This window comes from Apium graveolens, chromosome 6, assembly GCF_009905375.1.
Source record: "Apium graveolens cultivar Ventura chromosome 6, ASM990537v1, whole genome shotgun sequence".
NCBI classification, from domain to species: domain Eukaryota; kingdom Viridiplantae; phylum Streptophyta; class Magnoliopsida; order Apiales; family Apiaceae; genus Apium; species Apium graveolens.
In genome coordinates this window covers 35,538,029-35,544,841 of record NC_133652.1, presented here as the reverse complement: position 1 = coordinate 35,544,841, position 6,813 = coordinate 35,538,029, and the positions used below count along the sequence as shown (strand labels likewise).

The window sequence follows — 6,813 nt, the reverse complement described above, 5'->3', positions numbered from 1 at the left end:
TAATTTATTTACCCAACTTAAATATACATAACCTCTAACTAAACATGTCTCTAACCATATCATCATTTAGCATATGTACACTGTATTACATATATCATAATCGAGAACTAACATGCAAACATCTATATTAAGATGCATCAATAATTAATCACATGCATCATCATATAATTAATTAGCATCGAGAATTAAACCATAACAATCACCAAATCAAAGTTTCAACCAAACCAACCATCTGTTCCCAATTTTGATCATGGCAGGCGGTAGTGAGTCGAGAAGGAGCCCAAAAAATCTGGGTCTCTCTTCACCAAACTCACTCCTATACTCCCTCATCCTCATTCCTTATTCCTCGTTTCCTCCATAAAAATTAATTATACACATTATAAATCAAAATTCCTCTTTTGAAGATATATATATTAATTATACTTACATTCAAGGTGTGTCGAGAACTAGAAAAGAACCAGAGAGTGATTATAGCTCCAAATTGATGAAAAAGAAAAGGGAATGGTTGTGATGGTGTTTTATAAAAGTACCTAAAGGCAATACAACTAGATTTGTACACACAAAAAATTATTTAAAGTTCATTTAAACAATTCCACTCACACAACACCACAGTCGTGACACATTACTCATAATTTCACATATAAACAAAGTTTCTTCAAGAAGTGATGTGTAAAAATAATATCTGCAAGCGCACAATATTTAGTTGTAGCAATTACAGGTCGATCCACCAAGACTACGAATTTTTAAAACCCTAATAATTTAAATCATGTGACTAGACAAATAGATTTGAGATGAGATTTATTTAACCTAATTTGCAAATAACAAATAATATGAAAATTTTAGGAATTCGAATCCATTAATAAGTCATAATTAATGTCAACTCGTCCTAAAATCAATTCTCTTTCCTTCACAAATAGCATAAATTAATTAACAAGACAAGCATATACTATGAAAATTATTATCCAAAAATAACCCGTCAAAACTTCATGCAGCAAGCATAGGGTATGAAAAATAAATTCAGTAACAATAATATATCAAAATCACTTTGTTAATCGCACAATTAAGCATCAAGAAAAGTTATGAGAATCAAGTAGTATGAACGAGAATATATCAAAAGTAATTAAATTAACTTCATCTCCATCCTAGGAAATATGAATTAGTTAGACATGATAATAAGGTGAACAAAACAACGAACTAACAAAATTCTAGATCTAGATTGGTATGTTGGTGTTGGGTGTGTAAAATACAAGGGGGCCATATCTATAGGAAAATATGAGAGCTTGGGTCTTGGAATATCAAATCATATTCAGGATATTTTTTCTTCATTTCCCTTTTTCTTCTCCAACAAGTATTCGATATTCCTTCAATTCCTTTGACTTCAAGAATGTTCCACCTTCTTCCCTTTTCACCTTTTCTGCTTGAAATTTGATTTTATTTATATTCTACAAAATAAAATAACACAATTTTTTAATTAATAAAATTACAAAAATGGACATAAAAATAGGTATGATAATATGCAATAATATGGATGTTAGGGCGAAAACACGCGCTAAAATTACACGCAAATATATGCGTTCACAAATAGTATAAGATATAAATCAGATTCGATCCCACAGAGACTGGTTTATGTAATTTCAATTTATGCACTTATGCAATAATGGTATGACTATTGTTCAATGCTAAGACAATAACAAGTTGAGGTTGATTATAACTAAGATTAAACTAACATGTAATTAACTAAGAATAAAAGTGATTGAATTAACTATATGAGACAAACATATGATTCTAACTTCATTACTACTTCATTCAAAGTCATTGTTTTTAACCTTAGCATGCAATGGTGATGACAACTAATCAGATAACACAAAACTAGTAAACGCCAACTTTCGTTGTACGAATACCCTACCACCAGACATCCACAAAGAGATAGAAGTTGAGTAGACACCAATTATGTTGAGACCCTATTTGTCTATAGAATTTGACAACATAAAGTTTTAATGAACAAGTTATCTTTAGTGATTACATAGGGCAAGTAAGATGGTTAAAATTACCTATGAATCATGCATAACAAATACATGAACCTATGCTAGCATGACAAGTTCTAAACCTCTATATTCACTATCGCTTCAATAGAGATTAACACACTATCTTATATATTAGCTACGCACATAAGACGAATAAGCACAACCAATACTAGGATATCAATCAATCACCACACACTTAGGTATCAAAATAATTAACTATAGAAATCCATAAGTAAATCCGTTAGAAACCCCATGACAACGATTAGTTCATAACCGAACTCATCGTCACCATGGGTTCCAATGAAATCATAATAATAAACAATATAAGAGTATTAGGGTTCAGACAAATCGAAAACAAGCATCCAAGTATCAACTATATTAAGAAAAGAAAGTCTTCTTCTCCGTAGCCGTCTCGTGCTCTCCAGGTCTTCTTATTGCTCTCCCCTTGCTCCTTATCGTTAAAAACGTCTTATTTAGGGTATATATAGGCTTCAGACTGATCGGGGCTTAATTCTCTCAATAATCAAGTAGAATCAGGATTCTGCCCAAACGACCCCGCGCGGCCGCCCCCATACCAGCGCGGGCGCGCGCTGTTTCTGGAAGTCCGACGCGGCCGCCCCGTCTTGCGCGCGGGCGCGTCGTGTTACTGTAGTTGGAATTCAGAATTTCCTTCTTTTTGCTGTAACTTTTGCTCCACTCGTCAGAATTTAATGAATAAGTAGTCCACGCGAAGCTCTCGAGATCCTATACAATTTGGGAATGGTCTTAACTTCAGATTCTTGGCTCGTTTCAGCATATATTCAATAAAAGCTCCATTCTTCCTCCAACTAGTGCCTGAGATGCAAAAACACAAAAAACACATCAAAATACCAACAACTTGAGTCCAAAACATAGACTTAACTTGTAATGAAGCGTTCCAAGTAGATATAAAATCCACTTATCACACCCCAAACTTGAATCGATGCTTGTCCTCAAGCATAAACAGACTCAAAAACTACAAAACAAAACTAATGCATGAATGCAACTACGTGAATGCAACTAAATGATAATGCAATCGATCCCCTCAGAATAACCATAACCAACCAACCAGAGAATGCCTCTAAGAATGCAATGACTTTTAACAGAGTTTGAATAAATCTCACAAACCAACTCACAACCAGAAACGTGTGTGTGTGTGTGGATGCTTAACAGATATACCCTTATTACTAGATCAATAACCATAACTTATCTTGTCATCAAAACAACCACAAGTTTATAAACAAAATAGACGTCAAACGCATAATGACTCACAACACCTCCTTTCTACTTGAGTTATACAAGGATTCATGCTATTATTGAACACATAACAAAGATGCTTATTTTATCGTGCAATGAATGAGGTCCCAAAAGACTTATGCAATAATACCCATGTAACGAACGTTAGATTAGCAGATCCCGGACTATCACGCCTTAGGTCACTAGGCACAAAGTCCCCTAGAACTTAATAACTCGAGTATTAAAGAGCTCACTCTTGATCAATTATGCATAAACACATACTTTTTTTCTTTTCTTTTTTTTTTCTCTTTTTTCTTTCAATTTCTGAATGAGTGTGTTTCGCTCCATCTCATTCAACCCTAGACTACTCATAAAATATGAGTCGGCTACTAGCCATTTGACGCCTAGCCTTATTCACAACTAGAAATGAAATCCTGCTTTTCTCCGGTTTTTAAAATTTCAGTGTTCTTTTGTTATTAAGAGAATACCAAAAATTCTAAATATAAACAAGTGATTAAATCTCAACAAATAAACAAATATGATCATGATCTAGCTTAAAAGAAATCCTTTAAGACTTGTGAAATTAAAAAAATTTCTGACATGCAAATCAATTCATTAAGACTTAAACAACCCTTTATTCGTCATCACCACACTAAAATTAACATCAACTTATCAGATAATAATAGCTCAACCTAAGGGATCATGGTATATGCATGCAAATGCAACTATATGAACTCACATAAAAACATAAATAAAAATGTCCTATATGAACAATCATGCAAAAATATGAATGAAATATAACTAAACATGTAACATGAATCTATATGAATCTATATGGACACACACAAACTAATCCTTACATTATCACCCCCAAACTTAAAATTTTTTTTATGTCCTCATTGAAGGCAATAATAAGGATACATGGCATACCTATTTAGTTGGAAGATCACCCTCTTCGGGTGGAGGATCAGGTGACCAATCAACCTTGACACCAGTGTCTCGGAAAATAGTATCGAGAGCGTGTGTCAAATCTTCAACAAAACGTCGGTGGATGTCACGCATGGCCTCAATACGCCGAATCAACCTTCTATACTTTGCATTACCAATATCAAACCTATCAACTGTCTGTGGTGCACGAGAGGGACCATCTGTAAGCACGAGAGGAACTGGCCGGTCACCCTTGATATTATCATAGATATATTACATCCCCTTGTCAGGGGGTGCACCTAAAAATGCATAACTCAAGTAATCCGGAAATGGGTTGATCTCAAGTGTCAGAGCTTCTTCAATAGACGGCTCGAGACGCTCCTGAGAAATTTTCAGCTCTGCTAACCCAAGAGAATCGAATGGCATATCCAACTTCCACTTGCTTTACTTTAAATCACTCCTCTTTATCTGTGGGTAACTTTATTGCCTTGAACACATTAAAAGTGACCTTTTGATCTTGAACCTTCATCGTAAGCTCGTGGATAAGTGATGGAACGGTCAACTAGTTGCAATGACATGTATGTCAGTTTCGGATCAGGTAGGTCAAGCTTCTTGAAGATGGACAAGGGCATCAGATTGATGCTAGCTCCCAAATCACATAAGCATTTGTCGAAAGAAGAGTTTCCAATAGTGCAAGGAATTGTGAAGCTTCTGGGATCCTTAAGCTTCGGAGGCAATTTATGTTGCAAAACTGCACTGCATTCCTTCGTAAGAGCAACGATTGCTAAGTCATCGAGCTTCACTTTCCGAGAGAGAATATCTTTCATAAACTTCGCATAGCCAGGCATCTGTTCAAGAGCTTCAGCAAAAGGTATGTTAATGTGCAGTTTCTTGAACACCTCCAGAAACTTAGCAAATTGCTTATCCAACTTCTGCTTATGCAGCCTCTTAGGAAAATGAGGTGGAGGATAGACCTGTTTCTCCCCTGTATTACCCTCAGGAGGAATGTGTTCCACAATTTTCTTCCTTGATTCCACCTTGGCCTCCTTCTGCACCACTTTTTCAGCTACAATCTCATTTTATGGAGTTGGCAAAGGTGTAGATGCTCCTGCATTCTGGACATAGTTTTCATAATCTTCATCTTGCTGAATTTGGGGGCTTGCGACCTTTCCGGATCTCAAGGTGATGGAGTACACCTGTTTGTGAACTTCCCTCTTGCCTGAATTGGCTTCTGTATCACTAGAAAGCGTTCCTGGTAGTCGATTCAATAAGGCATTAATAATTTACCCTATCTGGTTGTCCAGAGTCTTGATAGAAACATCCTGGCATTGGCATATAAGGTCCTAGTTTTTGCACATAAGCCTGAACTCCTCCAATTCAGATTTTTCATTCGAAGATTGATCTGCACCATGAGTTTGTTGTTGAAGTAGGAGTTGTTGTCTTGGTGCATATTGTGGTTGTTGAAAACTAGGAGGGTTGAATTGCTTTTCTGCATACTATTGGAACGGCTGTTGCATCGCATTCAGATTGTTGCTCCAGCTGAAGTTAGGATGATTCCACTTGTCAGGATGATTAGTGACTGAAGCTGGTTGCTGCGATCTCTGAAAGTTGCTCACAAACTGAGCTGATTCACTAGATATAGCGCATTGCTCCTTCGCATGCGAACCTGCACACAGCTCATAAACACTGGTTATCTGATTAACACCATAGTTAGCCAGAGAATCGATCTTCATAGACAACTCATTTAGTTGAGCAGTGATAGTCGTAGCTGTATCCACTTTCAGAACTCCTGCTACTTTGCCATGTGGCAATCTCTGGGTTGGATACTGATATTCATTAGCAACCATCAGTTCAATTAGCTCGTAAACTTCCTTATAGCTCTTTGCCCATAATACTCCACCTGATGCTGCATCAAGCATGGGTCTAGACCGTGCTCCCAAACCATTGTAAAAACAATTGATGATCATCCAATCAGGCATGCCATGATGAGGACACTTCCTAAGCATCTCCTTGTAGCGCTCCCAAGCTTCACATAGAGTTTCTCCTGATTGCTGTATAAATTGAGTAAGAGCATTCCTGAGTGCAGCTGTCTTCGTCATAGGGAAGAATTTAGTAAGAAACTTCTGAGCAAGATCCTCCCAAGTAGTGATAGAACCAGTTGGTAGAGAGTGTAACCAGTTCTTAGCCTTGTCCCTTAGAGAGAATGAAAAAAGCCTCAGCTTTATAACATCTTCAGAAACATTGTTGAACTTGAAAGTTTCACAGATCTCGATGAAATCTCTAATGTGCATATTTGGGTCTTCTGTTGGAGAACCCCCAAACTGGACTGAATTTTGTACCATCTGAATTATGTCAGGCTTGATCTCAAAGGTATTAGCTGTGATAGTTGGCCTGACAATTCTAGATTGAATGTCATTAATCTTTGGTTGAGAATAATCCATCAATGCTTTCAGATTTGCTACAGGTTCTCCCATTGCAATGATAACTAGAGTACCTGAAACACATGACTAAAGTAAACCTTGTAAGTAAGAGAGTCTGAGTCAGTGAACTTTAACGACCATTGATGCCAAGCACATAAACTAAAAATTAACACCGAGTCCCCGACAGC

At 36.6% G+C, this 6,813-nt stretch overlaps 1 non-coding gene across 1 annotated transcript; it reads left to right on the top strand.

Annotated features, from left to right (window-relative positions):
• Positions 1-6,182: 6,182 nt before the first annotated feature.
• LOC141669853 (small nucleolar RNA R71) lies at positions 6,183-6,289 on the top strand. The gene has a single exon (XR_012554106.1). It is a non-coding gene; the product is annotated as a small nucleolar RNA R71 (small nucleolar RNA).
• The last annotated feature ends 524 nt before the right edge of the window (positions 6,290-6,813 follow it).